At 37.9% G+C, this 8853-nt stretch overlaps 1 pseudogene; it reads right to left on the bottom strand.

The window, feature by feature from the left end:
• Positions 1 to 4203: 4203 nt before the first annotated feature.
• LOC131783756 (microfibril-associated glycoprotein 4-like) lies at positions 4204 to 7917 on the bottom strand (annotated as a pseudogene).
• Positions 7918 to 8853: the final 936 nt, after the last annotated feature.

Here is an 8853-nt window from a genome sequence, read left to right as displayed (position 1 = left end):
CAGTATACATGTTGTATACTGAAGGAGTTATGAGGTATACTGATGTTGTGTGGAAGGCACGTATACAGTCGTTGAAAGATTTCTTATTCATTATTACACAAGTCCGTATATATGATGTATACTGCATGAAGGGTACTGATATGTTCCGTAGAAGGTTCGTGTATAGAATTACCTTTATGTCATTACAGAGGTCTGTATACTTCACGTATATTGTAGGAAGTATGAGATATAGATACTACTGTTGTTTCAAGGTAAGTATACGGATTCTCATTAGATTCATGACGAGATTTCAGGCCAAATACCAGTGTACAAATGAATACTGTATGAAGACAGTTGTGTGCGTATTGTGGGGGCTTTAACGAGCCTTTTATGAGCAATCTTAATGAGAAAATTCACCATTCTCGAGTATTCTTACGGGGTACGTTCAGCGTTAAAGATTTTTGCATTGATTAGGTGTGATCTAGGTGGAATCATAAAATCGTGAATCATCTCATGCTTCAATTACAAATAGCTGTTAATTTATTTCAGTATTTCCTCAGTCAGGTGTTGTTTTTTCGCAGTACATATACATGAAAAAACTTAATCTAACATTTGTGTTTCTCAAGAATAGTACTGCTAATAATAATGCGAAGAGTGAAAGTTGAAAGCCTAATTCACGAAAAGGTATGATCCAATGATTAAAAGTTGTGATTTATGTACAATCACACTATTCCTTTAACACACACACCCACACAGAAAAACAAACTATTCGTTCCCAAAATCACAATCGTTACCTGAGGAGCTGTCATTATCACTTTCTTCTCCTTCTCTTTCTTCCGCTCTGGTTTCGTCAGTGGTCTCTTCATCCTCAAAGTTCTCTGTTGAACCAAAAAAATGTTAGGTAAACAATGTAGCCACATTGCATAAAGGAAACAAGCATATTACGAAATTCTTCATAGCATGCAATATATAGAGACAGTGAATTTTACACCGGTTTACATAGTTTGCACATTGTTCTGTGCTTCACTTTCATAGTTGTTAAACTAAAAGTAAAAGCGACAGCATCCAATAAGGAGTGCAAAGGTTAAGCAGTGTTCTTACATTTCCCTTTGTTCCTGCTCTCTCCTTTGCATGATTTCCCTCCATTCATCGGAAAGCGCCCATTTAGGAGAACCTGTGGGTGGCTCTCTTTCTATAGGCTCCCCTTTACGAGCCTTTGTTCGTTTCCACCTTTTGTTTGTTGCGTTTTCTGTCTTTTCGCTGCGCTTGTCAAGCCTAAGACAATAACAATATCATAATTAAAAAATGCCGTTGACTTGATTGAAACCGTGAAGTAAATCCAACCCTTAAAAAAAATCGGGCAAAAAAGCGCTAATAGGTGGCTAACAAATAAACTGACTTTAAAGCCTACCTGACATTTACAGTCCATCATTGCCAATAACAAGGAACAGTCTGGCAATACTGGACAGTAATATTGGCAATTTGTGAGGATAAAAACATTTCCATCTTTTTTGCTATTAGAAATATCAGTAAAGAACTAAGCCTTTAGTATACTTCTTACTTGTTTATGAAGGCTTCAAGAGTTTTTCTCCTGTATTTTGGGGGCCTAGACACCCATCCTCCTTCGCCTTCATCAGTATCTGTGTCACCATCGTCACCGGACATGTGCTCTTTACTTTACGAAGGCACGGGACTCAGTCTCATCCTTGACATGAGCTTTTCTTCTCTCATATTTCTATGAGATAAAGAAAAATTTTCTTTTTAGTACTTTTCAACTAACTTTCATTGCATCATTCAAAATGTATCATTTAAGTTATTTTAACGCATATTAACTGTATACTTACCCGTTCTTTTCCAAGATCTTTCTTATTTTTCAATTTTATTTCATCCGTTATTTTTCCACGGGCAGTCCTCCGTTCGTGCTCATGATACTTTTTGGCAGCTCCTGAACAAAACAAAAAAGGCTTTAATTTCAAAATTGCACGATTGGGGCCTGATTATCTATTATGGACAATAACTCTTGCTTGCAGTGGTGTCCTCTAGTTTTAAATTGCTTATATAGTAAAGTTACGTTGTACAGCAGCTTTATCAAATCCACCTCGGTGGCCTTGGCGGCAAAGTTCATCAACAATCAGCTGAGTTACCTTTGTGTTGTGAGGGCTGGTGACCCTGATATTTGTTAATTCACGCAGTGGAAAGCAGTTTCTAGGCTCTGTCTCCATCGTGGACTGCATTACCTTTCGTCTTTACTGTGTTACCTGAAAACCTCATTTCTCTCAGGCAACCAGGATGAAGAAATGATACAGCAAAACGAAACGAAACGTGCGAAACCACCGAAATGAGAAAGCAAAACGATCGAAACAAAACGAACCTAACGACCAAAACGAACGACCGATATGACCCAAAAATATTCATAAAATAACACGGGGGCGGATCTAGGGGAGGCCACATAAAGAACAGTAGTCTATGGTCAAAGGTGAAGACAATCTTTGAATCGTACGTCCTCGATGTGAGAATAACGTAATTTTGTTTTCCAAATAAGTGGCAAATTCTTCCCAGTGCTATCACCTGGGGTAAGATTTCTTGTTGTTCTCATCATATAATACATAGAAATTTTGTGCTTCGCAGAACGAGTTTTATTTAATGGGTAGTCCGCCAGTTCGAACGACATTTCAACCTTCCCTGTCCTTAAAGTGTTCTGACTTCCGGCTCTGAGAGAGTGAATGGTGGAAACCCACCTGCAGATTCCTCAGTAGTTGGGGCGTGCACGTAAAGATATGGACTAACTAACGTCTAAGTTAAAAACTTTACACGAGTTGGGCGCCATAGCCGCAGAGTGAGCCAAAAGAACGGTTTCGGTTTCTTGATTTCGTTTCCCCAGCGCATTGAAATTGTGAAAAACCGAAAACTTTTATGTATCATAGATTTTAATCATTTATAAGTAAACAAAGCTGTAAGGAGTCCTCCTTCAGCCTGCAAACCAATGATCACAAGCGATCCAATGGGCCACTTTCGAGACATCAAAATTCTAAAATGGCTCCGAGGCTCGGGGGAATAGAACAAAACAAATTTAACCTACTCATCCTTACATTTGGTATTCCTACAAACTCAGTTTGTTACATAATCACCTGATGAGCCATATCTTTAGCGTGACAATGTGTTCTTATGATTAAAAGTGCAATATGTTTATCAATAGCAGTGCAGGGTATTTACTCTAACAAAAGCTAAAAAAATACAAATAAAAGCAATAAACAAAGCATTTTAGACGTGAATGAAAGTGATCCTCGCAGCGGTATCGCAGAGGTCATGGGTTCAAATCCCGTACAGGCCTGAATTTTTTTCAGGCCTTATTTTCACTACTGCCTAAGTAGTGCACATCACTGCGAGGATCACTTTCATTCACGTCTTTATCCGCAGTTCAAATATATGACTTTCATATATTCTTAACCGTCCAAAGCATTTTAGAATCATCCACATTACGTTACCGCATTCCAGTGTACACTAGAGCTTGAAATATTTGTTTTCCTGATAGCATTCTTCAGAGTCAAAACATTGGGTATTTGTTTGGGATTTCGTTATAGAAATCAAAGGGAACTAGAACTGAATTAGCGACTGGGTTTGCTCTTCTAATCTTGGCTTGGAAAAAATGAATGCTGGGTGATTGCTTTGTGTTCCGTCAACTGAAAATACGAGTCAAAAATTTAAACAATCAAAACTTGTATAACCCAGATTGTAGGAGCGTAGGAAGCGTGATGGCCATGATGATACAAGCCATTGAGATTCGAGGATGACTCTTGTGAGTAACTCAGACCCACCTAAAATTTATGGAGACAGGGTCTTTTCAGCCGCTGCCCCCAGGCTATAGAATGTCTCACCCATAAACATTCAATTGAGTCCATTAGTTTAAGTTTTTTGAGAAAAGATTAAAGACGCATTTTTTCAGAGCTATTTATGATTAACTGTCAATTTCCAACTATGATAAGGAGCTTTTTCATGTATCGCTATGTAGATTAAGTCATTATTACTATTATGATTATGATTATGATTATTATTACTATTATTATAATTATCGGTTAACTGGCCGATTCTACAGAATCAACTATTCCTATTTTCAAAAACACGTAGACAGATTAAGCAAGAAAAACCTGAACAACATTTCGCTAAGCTTCAATTTAAGAGTGATTATTACATGCTGAATAGACTTGATCGAGACACTGGTGTTTTTTATTAATGTTGGTACTGTATCACTGTTGTGCCATAAACATGACAGTTCAGAAATCCACTGGTCTTATTTTCATCTCGGTTCTCTTGAGGGAGTAATAATATCCTTTCCAGTGAAACCAGTTCACTCCATTAGCAAAGGAGGAGTGATTGCCACGAAGATATAAACCATTGAGATTTGATCGGTGACAATCATCGTACCACCAGGCTCCTTCGTACTGAATGGCACAGTTGTGATCTCCCCTATTGTCATTATCTTGATCTTTAGTGGTGAATGGCATACCGCGATGATAAGCAAGAGAGCCACCAGAATTTCCTGACAAAACGAGCCGCTTTATGAGTAATACGTTTGACCAACAACGAGCTGTTCGTAATTCAAAAGAAATCTTGAAATATCGGATAAGTATAATTCGACAATAACAAAATGGAGTAAAAGTATTCTTAGTAATATCTATGATTCATGTCGAAGATTCTAGGGATTGAATCGCTAACTGTGATAATGCTAATAAATATTTTACCGAGGCATTCATCAGAGTTAAACTTGTCCGTCAGGTTAACTGCGCATGATCCACCGGCGAATACCTTTGGACTTATCAACGTCCGGTTTGCACTGTCCAGGATCGCACATCGATGAGCTGAGCTTACGCACTCTTTTGTTCTCCAAAACTATTGATTTAAAATACGCTAAGCATATTTACATTACTCAGCACTCTCCTCCTCCCCCTCCCCCCACCCCCCCCCCCCTTCTCCCTCTTAGAATGACTAGAATAGAAGCGACGGAATGACAGTTCTACCTGAATAAGAACGCAAGGAGCAGCTTGTACTTGTCTTTCTCACTCATAACACCAAACATGTTATACTCAGCATATCGAGTGTTCCCTTCAAAGTCTTCCAAGTCCACACGCAGCATGCTGTTATTATCTGAGGTCAGCCGGTGAATCTTGTCCAGTCCCAACCAAAATTCACTTTTCAGGTCACCAAAACCATGTTTGTAGTCATTCCAGTAGCGGTAGAAATAAACCGAGCCGTTCAGTCTTTTCTGGAACACTGTCCAACCACCACCAACTGTTGTTTGGTCACAGAATACATCAAAGGCAGGCAAATTATCAGGTTTGATGGTGTACACGCCGTCAATTCGTTTACCCGATTTGTAGATTTCTGCGCAGTTCCTTCTGACTAAAAATCAGAAAATAGAAATAAACAAAAAAAACAAACAAAACGCCCACTTCAAATTGATTAGATGTTGAGTGCTTTTTGTTGCTTTCCTGACTGTTGCTCTGACTGATAAAACTTAATTCTGTACATTAACTAGTACCATTTCTTTTTCCTTAATATCTACCAGCTATATTCATGTAAAGTTACAATAATAGGATTTTCTTTTTTAGCTTTACTTCAGAGGTTAATATTTTGTTCTTGAAGTCAAGTTTGGGGCTCAAGTGAGTAACTCCTCCCGTACTAAACGAGAGACTAGCCCACACAATCCAGCCATTTCACCTTCAACTTTTTTGACAGGTTGGTAGGTTTCTCCAGTGAATCTTTCCCGACAGACACAACGAAAACCTTTGTAGGTGAATCCAGCTTGACAGGTGCCACTGTTTAAGCATGGGCTGCTGCTGCATGGATTCTGTCGACAAAACAAGGTAAACTATGGTGCAGATCTTCCTTATGTCAAGAATAAGATCACTTTAGCCTAAGAAAATGAACCAATCTCTTCTACCACCTAAAATTCGTAAGAATGTGAAATGTTACCTCGATTGCAAGATATGTGTAACTCAGATTGTTCACGAGAAGAAATGGAGCATTTTCCTCCGTGGCGTTATTCAACTCGTATTTTTGGTTTCCTCCTACAACAGGTCCAACATTGATGGACACACAATTAGGCTCCATCAAACACATTACTTTGCAGCTCCCTTCGTTTGGCACCTCTGCAATTTTGATCACATGACTTTTCATGGCCATGTTCGGTATTGGGTCCTTGAATTTGATGTGTCGACTATCGTCGTCTGTGGTAGGCAAAACAAATACATCATTTAGTTTCCACTCACTCCAGATAATTTCTTATTTTCATCGATGAAAAAGGCACATTAAACAACTTTATTTCAAAACTTTACAGCAGGAGAACCCTGACGAATTTTCACTAAAAGTGATTCTCATCTCTTGAAAATTCAACGTAACTGGGAGGCTTTCATTACCAAAAATTAATCTTTGATTGTGAATTCATGAGCGGAAAGAAAATGTTTAAAAAAATATGAAGAATAATTTCATAGCGTTCATTAACGCACCACTATATCTGTGAATTGTTTGTTTTAATTCATCATTAGAGCCTTTTTTAAAAATTTTACTTTTTTTGTATCTCTATTCTATATTAAAATAAAGTTCGGATATAAAGCGCGCTGTCATTGGTTAAAAGAGTGTGCTCTATGAGAGTATAGAGCATAGAGCTGAGCTTAAGCTGTCGCACCATCTGCCAAATTGGACAATGTCCGACCTTTTCCAGGACTTTTCTTTAGCCTTTTTTTTTTGTTAATTGAAAGTGATATTTCGAAACAAGCGAGCCGGCATGTAGCAACAGAACAACCAAACAAAGGTTTATAAACATGTTAGGCGCCGTAATTGACGTTATTATAACGTGAGCAGAGACGAAAATCCTCAAAGTGAAAACGAAATGAACAGTCCGAGTTTTGAAGGTTTTCACGCTTAGTTAGATTGCAAGCGAATAGTAATAAAAACAAACACAGCTAACACTCGTATAGTATATAAAGTTCGAGTTTAAAAGCAAAACAGAACAAAACAGGAATGATAAAAAATATAGCCAAAGTGGCATAACTGTTATAATTCATACTAATCATGACGGTGTCAGAGCGACTGCGAGCGAGCGACTGCACTAACGTGGCTAGCTCGGAGATCGCCAGTGAAGCAAGCCTCAGAAATGACATCGACCGCCCTTCGCATTAACAGTGAGCTTGCCCTGACGTCCTTTCCGATGTGTTGAGTGGTGAAGGCCACATCAGTCACTGCAACCGAGTTTTGCGGCTCAGTCGATCATCTCAAGCAATCTTCCAGTTCCGGTGAATTCGTCTCTCGTTCATTCATAAAATTCGCCTTGAGCAGTTTGTTTACTATTTATCATGTGAAAAAACGTGCGTGTTTTTGTGAGCCACAATTCAGCCGGATTTCACAGAACATTTCACCTCCACTTAGAGACTAAAAAAAATTCTGGCAAAAGTGTGAGATTCGACCTGCCAAACTATTTAAGTTTGTAAACAATTGCAGAATGTGAACTTTGATGGTTTGACATTTCTGACAGCTTTAGTCTTGTACAGCCAATCAGATATTTGAACTGTTATAACAACGATTCTGATCGGCTTATTGTACTACGTCTCGTGTTTCTCCCTACACTTCTTTTTCGTGTTCGAACCGCTTCGTGTGTGCTTTACAACAGAACAGGGCACAGTCGAGGCTTCTGTATTTGTTAAATAGAAGAAATTTTGAGTTAGATAAAGCGGATTGTCTGCTTTAAGGTTATTTACTTTGATCAGCAGGTAGCATATGTAGTTCGTGTAATTGTTTTGAGGAAACGACACCAAAAAGAGGAAACACAAAAAATTTAAAAAGGGATTTATACTCACCAGTGCAACAGAAGCATAATGGGAGGATAATTCCAAGGAAGGTATAGAGAATACTAATGATCGCTTGAAGAGAAAACTTGAACTGCATCGCTATAAATAAATAACTGTAAATTCAAGGTAATCAGTATGATAGTGCCTGAGCGTTCCAAAATGTAAAACTTCCTGTTTTCCTGTAAATTTGAATGTTGACAAATGTTAGGCAGCTGTCTGCACTGGAGTATTTTTAAATTCTTACTCTATCTTGTAAATTTCATCTTATTTTGATAAGTCATAATATTTTATAAAGCTTCGAAGAAGAACGAAATAGAGAACATCACCGTTATCGGAGGTGACAGGAGTTTATCAATATGTTTATTTTCAGCCTGTTTAACTTTGAGCTTGCGGCAGTTAAGTTAAGAGCAAGAAATGAATTTTTGCAGACTTGCTACCGACAAAGATGTCAGATCACTTCTGAAATACAAAATGTTAGCAATTTATCCTTGTAACTTGCGGCAATCAAATTAAGAGCAAGAAACAAATTTTTGATTTGACTTGCTGCCGACAAAGATGTCAGATCACTTTTGAAATACAAAATGTTAACAATTTATCCTTTTTTATCTCAAAATGTTCTTCACCACGATAGAACAGCATTGCACATTATTAACATGAAGATAAATTTTGTAGCAACTTTAAATTGAACAATGCAATAAATGTATGTAAAGTACAAAAGCCTAAGTTTTTAATGTTTCGTTTTGCTCATGGTAGTTGAACAGGGTAGTTAGCATTAAACATCACCCAAACATCATTATCTTAGACAGGTCGCACGCATTCTATGCCTTTCGGATGATATTTGAGAACTTCAACCTAAAAACTTTCAAATTTGTAACAACTTTGACCAGAAGGGTGTGACAGAATGTGAAATATCGTGTGGCTGAATTGACAGAAATTTACTCAAAATTTTTCTTGATCATTTCTGTAATCAACGCAATTGGTCTGAGCAAGAAAGGCTTGGTCTAAGAAATATAGATGAGTAACCCACAGATCT

The sequence above is a fragment of the Pocillopora verrucosa genome, chromosome 3 (assembly GCF_036669915.1).
Source record: "Pocillopora verrucosa isolate sample1 chromosome 3, ASM3666991v2, whole genome shotgun sequence".
In the NCBI taxonomy this organism is placed as follows: domain Eukaryota; kingdom Metazoa; phylum Cnidaria; class Anthozoa; order Scleractinia; family Pocilloporidae; genus Pocillopora; species Pocillopora verrucosa.
Note: the sequence above shows the minus strand (reverse complement) of the source record. Positions and strands in the feature narration are given on the sequence as shown.